Source organism: Gossypium hirsutum, chromosome A10 (genome assembly GCF_007990345.1).
Source record: "Gossypium hirsutum isolate 1008001.06 chromosome A10, Gossypium_hirsutum_v2.1, whole genome shotgun sequence".
Lineage (NCBI taxonomy): Eukaryota > Viridiplantae > Streptophyta > Magnoliopsida > Malvales > Malvaceae > Gossypium > Gossypium hirsutum.
Genome location: NC_053433.1, coordinates 35,966,011 through 35,974,249, shown reverse-complemented (window position 1 = coordinate 35,974,249; position 8,239 = coordinate 35,966,011).

Genomic DNA, 8,239 nt, shown 5'->3' with positions numbered 1-8,239 from the left:
CCGATGCCGCTTTTAAAAGTCTTGTATCACTTTAACCTTTCCCTTATTTTCCTTGATCAGATCAACTCCGTGAATCTAACTCTCATTGCGTTCCGTCCAATACAATGGAGTTTGAAACTTTTTGCCATACAAGGCCTCATAAGGCGTCATCTTCAAACTCATTCGAAAACTATTGTTGCAGGAAAATTCTACCAATGGCAGGTATTTTTCCCAGCTACCCTGAAATTCGAGGATGCAACATCGCAACATATCTTCAAGAATCTGAATCATCCGCTTAGACTGATCATCGGTCTGCGGGTGAAAAGCTGTACTAAAGCTTAACTTTGTACCCAAGGCTTATTGTAACTTTTTTCAGAATCTCGAAGTGAATCTCGGGTCTCTGCCTGAAATAATCGATAGCGGCACCCTGTGTAATCTCACAATCTCAAAGATATATAAGTCGGCCAACTTATCCAGTGAATAATCTGTCCTTACCGGAATAAAATAAGTTGACTTTGTCAACTTATACAACCCATATAGCATCTTTCTTTTTCGGGGTCAATGGTAATCCTGTCACAAAGTCCATAGTAACTCTGTCCCACTTCCATTTGGGAACCATTACAGGTTGTAAAAAACCTGAAGGTAATTGATGTTCAGTTTTGACTTGCTGACATATCAAACATTTCGATACAAATTCGGAGATGTCTCTTTTCATGCCATTCCATCAGTATATTTTCTTCAAATCATTGTACATCTTGGTACTTCCCAGATGAATAGAAAAACGACTCTCATGTGCTTCTTGCAAGATTTTTTGAATAATTTCATCATTCCTCGGTACACAAGCTCTGTCTCTAAACATCAAACACCCATCAAGACCAATCTGAAAGTCTGTTTCAATGTCTGACTCACATTAAGTTCTTTTAGCTTGCAGGTCACTATCATTAGTCTAAGCATCATAAATTTCCCGAAGAAATGTTAGCCTAGTCATTAGCTCTGCCAAGACTGAACCATTATCAAGCAACGCCAGTCAAGTGTCCATGGCTCTCAGTGCAAACAAAGATTTTCTGCTTAGCGCATCGGCGACCACATTCGCCTTTCCCGGGTGATAATCAATGATCAGCTCGTAATCTTTAATTAATTCTAACAATCTCTGCTGCCTCAGATTCAAATCTTTTTGAATCATCAAATACTTCAAACTCTTGTGGCCTATGAATATACGACAAGTCTCACCATATAAGTAATGCCTCCAGATTTTCAAGGCAAAACAATGGCGGCAAGCTCTAAGTCGTGCGTCGGATAATTCTTCTCGTGTGGCTTCAACTGCCACGAAGCATAGGCTATCACCTTACCATCTTGCATAAGCACACAACCCATTCCATTTAAGGATGCATCACTGTAGACCATAAACTCTTTTCCCGACTCGAGTAATACTAGAACAGGAGCTTCAGTCAGCAATGTCTTCAACTTCTCGAAACTCTACTGACACTTTCCCGTCCATTCAAACTTAACGTCTTTTTGTAGCAATCTCGTTATTGGAGTCACTATCATGGAGAATCCTTTCACAAATCTTCAGTAGTAACCGGCTAAGCCCAAAAAGCTTCTAACCTCAGTTACATTTTTAGGTGGTTTCCTTTCAACGATAGCAGAGATCTTACTTGGATCAACTCGGATGCCTTCACCTGAAACAATTGACCCAAAAACCCTAATTCTTGGAGCCAAAACTCACTCTTGCTAAACTTAGCATACAAATATTTTTCCCGTAAGGTCTACAACATAGTCCTCAGATGCTTCACATGCTCTGTCTCATCCTTGGAATAAATTATAATGTCGTCAATGAACACAATGACAAACTTGTCCAAGTGTGGCTGAAATATCCTATTCATTAAGTCCACGAATACGGTCGGTGCATTCGTCAACCCAAATGGCATGACAAGGAATTCATAGTGAGCATACCTAGTTCTGAACGCTGTCTTAGGCACGTCCGATTCCTTAACTCGCAACTGATAGTAGCCGGACCTCAGGTCTATTTTAGAGAATATAGTGACTCCCCTCAACTGGTCAAACAAATCATCGATCCTTGGCAAAGGATACTTATTCTTAATAGTTACCTTGTTCAATTACCGATAATCTATACATAGCCTCATCGATCCATCTTTATTCTTTACAAATAATACGGCAGCACCCTAAGGCAAAAAACTCGGCCTTGCAAAACCTTTATCCGTCAGCTCTTGCAATTGTGCTTTTAACTCTTTCAGCTCAGTTGGTGCCATCCTATACAGAGCAATAGAAATAGGAGCTGTTCCTGGCACCAGTTCAATACCAAACTCTATCTCTCTTTTAAGAGGCAATCCGGGTAATTCCTCCGGGAACACGTCTGGATATTCACATACTATTGGCACAGACTCAATCTTCAACTCAGTTTCCTTAGTGCTCAGAACAAAAGCAAGGTAGGCTTCGTACCCTTTTCTCATATATCTCCGAGCCATCATTGAGGTAATAAAAACGGTGGTGTACCCAATTCTCTTGAATCAACTCGTAGAATCTCACCATCTGGGCACTTCAATACAATAGACTTACTACCACAGTTTACAATTACATCATGCAGGGCTAACCAATCCATACCAAGTATTACATCAAACTCATCAAATGACAACAACAAAGGTTAGCCAGAAAGCAATGACACTGAATCGTCAAAGGACAATTCTTACAGACTTTATTAACCAGGACTGACTTGCCTAATGGGTTCGACACTCTGATAATAAATTTCATAGGTTTAATGGATATATTCATACTAGACACCAAAGTCATGCAAATGTATGAATGAGTTGATCCTGGATCAATTAAGGCAACAACACAAGTATTAAAAAGATAAAAAGTACCTGTGATGTCATCAGGAGCAGAGTCTTCCTCTCGAGCACGTACTGCATACGTTCTTGTCAGGGCTCGATCCTCTGATTTTGTAGTGTCTTTGGCTACAACTTGACTGCCACTAGCACTTTTAGGATACCTCAGAGGTCTACCTCGTGGAATAGGAGCACTCGACTTTGGGGCTACTTCCACCTTTTTATCGGTTCGCTCAGGGCAGTCTCTGAGGAATTGGTCAAGAGAACCATATCTGTAGCATGCACCGCACTTTATTCGGCACTCTCCGAAGTGAAATTTGTTGCAGCTTTTGCATTTTGGCTTTTGATCATCTAAACTCCCTAGACTAGTCACCATCAGGGAGGAAGACTTCTAGTTACGTCGTTTGGAGCTTCTCGCTCTACGTGAATATCCTACTGATGAAGTGGAGCGTTCATGTTGACTCATTGATTTCTTTATGAGAAATGAGAGCGTCTTACCGCTGGATCTCTTGCTCGAAACTCAAGCTTCTCTCTTTGCTTGTTTCCTTTCATTTTTGAGCTCATCGGCCATCTTGGCCCGATCAGCTAATACAGCAAACTCTCGTATCTCAAGGATCCCAATCAATAACTTGATTTCCTCATTCAGACCTTCCTCGAAGCATTTACACATTTTTGACTCTGTTAGGACCCATTCAGTTGCATACTGACTTAGTCTCACGAATTCCCTTTCGTATTCTGATACCGTCTTATTTCCTTTTTTGAGTTCCAGGAAGTCCTTTCGCTTCGAATCTAAGAATCTTTGACTGATGTATTTCTTCTTAAACTCTGCTTGGAAAAATTCCAAGTGATGTTTTCCTTTGGTACCACTAAAGATACAGTCTTCCACTAGTGGTATGTAGTATCTTTTAGAAGAGATACAACACACTTTAAACACTCTTCAAGTGTGCACGATAATTTGTCCAATACTCGTGTAGTATTATTGAGCCAAAACTTGGCTCATTCAGCATCATCATCAATCTTAGCTCTAAATTCCTCAGTCCCATACTTTCTAAACTTGTCTACAGGGGCTTTACCGATTCTTACAGGTGCCATACCTCGTGGCAATTCCTCATTAAGTTGGTTAGCTAGTGGGGGAGGTCGTGGAACATTGGGGCGATTTTTCAAATGATCCCTAAACCACTCGTCCATCATGTTAAAAAAGGTGACTCTGGCCTCTTCCCGGCCTTCAGATAGGCCTTCTACTACTACTAGAAATCGCTCGTTGTACAGAAGCTGGAGCATGGATCTCGGTTCCCTCGGACTCATCTTGTGCTTGATTGGAAGACATTTACTGTATTCAAAGACAACTAAATAGTTAAAAGATGTCACACTATCAATGTTCGTATAATGGCATGTATAGCGAAACTCAATACTCTCTACGGTAGTCCTAGAACCGACTAAACCGTAGCTTTGATACCACTAAATGTAGCACCCCTTACCTGTACCCGAGACCGGGACCAGGTACGAGGCATTACCAGACATGTACTTGAACATTTTCAGGAAGTACGGGTTATAAAATTTCATTTCCAACTTCTTAGTGTCCCTATTATAGGCCTACGAGGCCCAAAACACACATTGAGAAGGGTCCGAGAATAAACTGAGAACCTAAGAAAATTTTAAGAAAATTTCTTGGTTAATGCCTCACACACTCGTGTGGAGACAATACACACACCCGTGTGCTTTGGGACATGCCCATATCCCTAACCCGTATGGAATTAATTGAATTTATTTTCTATTTTGAACCTATAAGGGTTTCCACACGGCCAAGCACATGTTCGTGTCTCTGGCTGGTGTCCTTCACACGGCCTAGACACGCCCGTGTGGTCGCCCATGTCCAAAAACTTGAGCATTCTATTTATGACGTCAGCATGCATTTAGGGGCACACGGCCAAGACACCGCCCGTGTGCTAGGCCGTGCCCTCCACACGGTTGAGACACAGGACTGTGTCTCAACCCGAGTGTTTACTACCATGCATTCTGACTTGAAATCCTTAGGTGCAGGGGACACACGGCCATACCACACGCCCATGGGGAAAACCGTGTGTCACACACAGCCTAGACACACACCCGTGTATGTACCTGTGTGGACCTTGTTAGGCTATTTTCCAAGCCTTTGGTCACCCTCTAACATCCGCTCTCACTTATAGTTTTCCATAATACATAACAAGGCTTAATTATACATCTCAAATGACCTTGATAAATCTCATTGCATGTAAACCTCATCTCATCGGTTTTACACATGCTAGGTCATTCCCTTTGTATTAAGGGTTTCTATGCCTTATAACACTTTTAAGATTGGCTCATTATTATAACTCATTTCCAATTATGGCTTAGCCATTCCATGTAATTTGGTCACATTACATTGTGTTTAAATGTGATATACCATATTTCATTCTCACTAGCACAATTGAACATAAGCATGCATAAATTTGTAGGTCATAACCTACATCAAAATGAGCCAATTCCCATGGCCATATACAAGTGAATAAGTATACCTTTACAAGCCTTCATATTGGCAAACCAAATGACACATATAACAAAATAAAAAAAGCCCTATACATGTCATTGAACAAAAATAAAAACATCTTTATACCAAAGCTGGGCAAGTTGATAGTGTGTTGACTTTCCAACCGTCTTCCAATCTTTACGAGTCCTCGAGCTCTGAAAAATAGGGAAAAGAGAGGGTTAAGCATTTACATGCTTAGTAATCCCGAATAACTGGAAAGTAAACTTATCGATTAATTAGCATACAATCATATTAGGCAATAAAACCAACAAGCATGGAATGATTTCCCTATCAAATACACTCAATCAACAAGTTAGTCACATAACAATGCACCATGTAATTTATCTTAGATGAGCTCATCATCCAACATATTCATTTATATATCTCATGTTAATCTCGTTGAGTTTTTTGAAAATCTTGATGGATTATCCATTTACTGTAAAGTCATAAGAGCAATCGTCTCATGTATGCATTTCTGCGAACCTCACATCTTACGGCGGGATTACCAGTCCAGGCTAAATCCCCTGCAATGTAAACTCATAAGGTGATGTCGGGATTACCAGTCCAGGCTAAATTTATTATAGCTTCAAACACTCTTAATGAGCTCGGATCTGAATTACCAGTCCAGGCTAAATTCAAACCCTAATCGGATTACCCGTCCGGGCTAAATCCATAATACACACATATTCTTCGGGAGGCTCGATCACTCAAGGAACACCCGTCCGGGCTAGATTGTAACACCCCGTACCCGAGACCGTTGCCGGAGTCGAACACGAGGTGTTAACAGACTTAATTCATTTATTTTCACTGTCCATTTTAAAAATTTCCAGACAAGCTGGCTAACTGCGTCACTGTCACCTTAAAAATCATATCTTGAGTTCCAAAACTCAAAAACCAGTTTCGTAAATTTTACCTGAAACTAGACTCATATATCCATCTACAAATTGTTTTCTAGAATTTTTGGTTGATCCAATTAGTACAGTTTATTAGTTAAAGTCTCCCCTGTTTCAGGGTTCGACTACTCTGACCTTCATGCATTACGACTTAGATATATCCTTGTACAGAGCTTCAATACTTATGCCGTTTGTTTCTAAAGAAACTAGACTCGAAAAGGAATCTTTACATATAGGGCATGACTTCTAATTATCTCTGGTTAATTTATAGTTAATTTCCAAAGTCGGAACAGGGGATCCAGAAATCGCTCTTTCCCTGTTTCACGAAAACTTAAGCATCTCATAAAATACAGCTCATATGATCATTTCGTTACTTTCATATGAAAATAGATTCATCAAGGTTCGATTACATAATTTATTTACTATTTAATTCCATTCCTACTATTTTTAGTGATTTTTCAAATCCACACCACTGCTGCTGTCAGCATCTATTTTTAAGGTAAACTTTACCTATTTCATGGTTTTCCATGAATCAACTAGAATTTGTCATACAAAGCACCAAAATGATCATGATTAACCATTCCAATGGCTAATCGTTACCAAACATTTCCATACCTCTCAATGAACAACATACAAAATGATTATAATGCTATGCTCAAAGTATATATAAGCCATTTTCGCATGGCTATCCAAATTTATACAAAACCAAAGGGTACATAACCAACAACAAAAAGGGTAGTCCTATACATGCCATTTTCAGAGTTCAACCAAAAGTGTACCAAAAGGTCTTTGATAGTGTGGATGACTTCGACTTCGACAATCCCGAGTCTGATAGCTGACGAACCAAAATCTATAAAACAGAGATTCAAAGAACGGAGTAAGCATTTAATGCTTAGTAAGTTTTGAGCAATGAAATTAGGCACAACTGAAGTATAGCATTCATATAACTAAACGGATAATTTCATATACACATATTCTCAAAAATCAGTCCTACTTCACATTTCCAACCCTTATATTCACACATAAGGGATCAACTTAACCAAAGGCCGGAAGCTCATTAATTGTCTGAGCGAATAATATTTAAAAGGAATCAACTACTCCAATGCATATACGAAACGTACCTCATCGTTGGGATTTTACGAGCGTATTAATTGAAATTATTACAGCAAGATCGCTCATTCCCAAACCAAGTACCTTCGGAATTTAGCCGGATATAGCTACTTGTTCAAATGCCTTCGGGACTTAGCCCGGTTATAGTAACTCGCACAAATGCCTTCGGGCTTAACCCGGAATTAGTCACTAGCACAAATGCCTTCGAGACTTAGCCCGGTTATCATCCGAATATCCATGCACATATCAATAAATCATGACACATCTATATTTCATTTTCATAACTAGAATTCAAACACAAGTCACTTATCATGCATTATCATTTTCGCCTCAATAGTTACATACAAAGAGCATGATTTTGATTTACTTAAAACATGATCTAATCGAATCATAATCTAAGATCCATTACTCAAAAACTTACCTCGGATGTTGTCGAACGATTTCGGCGGCTATTCGATCACTTTTTCCTTTCCCTTATCCAACTTTGGTCCTCTAAGCTCTTGAGCTAATTCAAACAAATTTAACTTATTAAAGTCTCATTATGCTAGCTTATGGCCGAATATGACAAGGAGTTTGATAGGTCATATGGCCACCTTTACCTCAAATACAAAATGGTCATACGCATTTTTAATCACATTGAGCAATTTAATAAATTAATCTAACATTTCCTCATGTGCACCTTTATGACCGAATACACACATCATTAACCTAATATCAATTAACTAAGCACTTTAACAAATTCTCCTTGAGCCGATGATCTAAGTCAAGATAGATTCATCATTATGCTCGCCTATAACCGAATACATGCAACACCAATCTATCTCATGTGGCCGAATATGCATGTCTATGTTGAGGCCAATTATATGCTT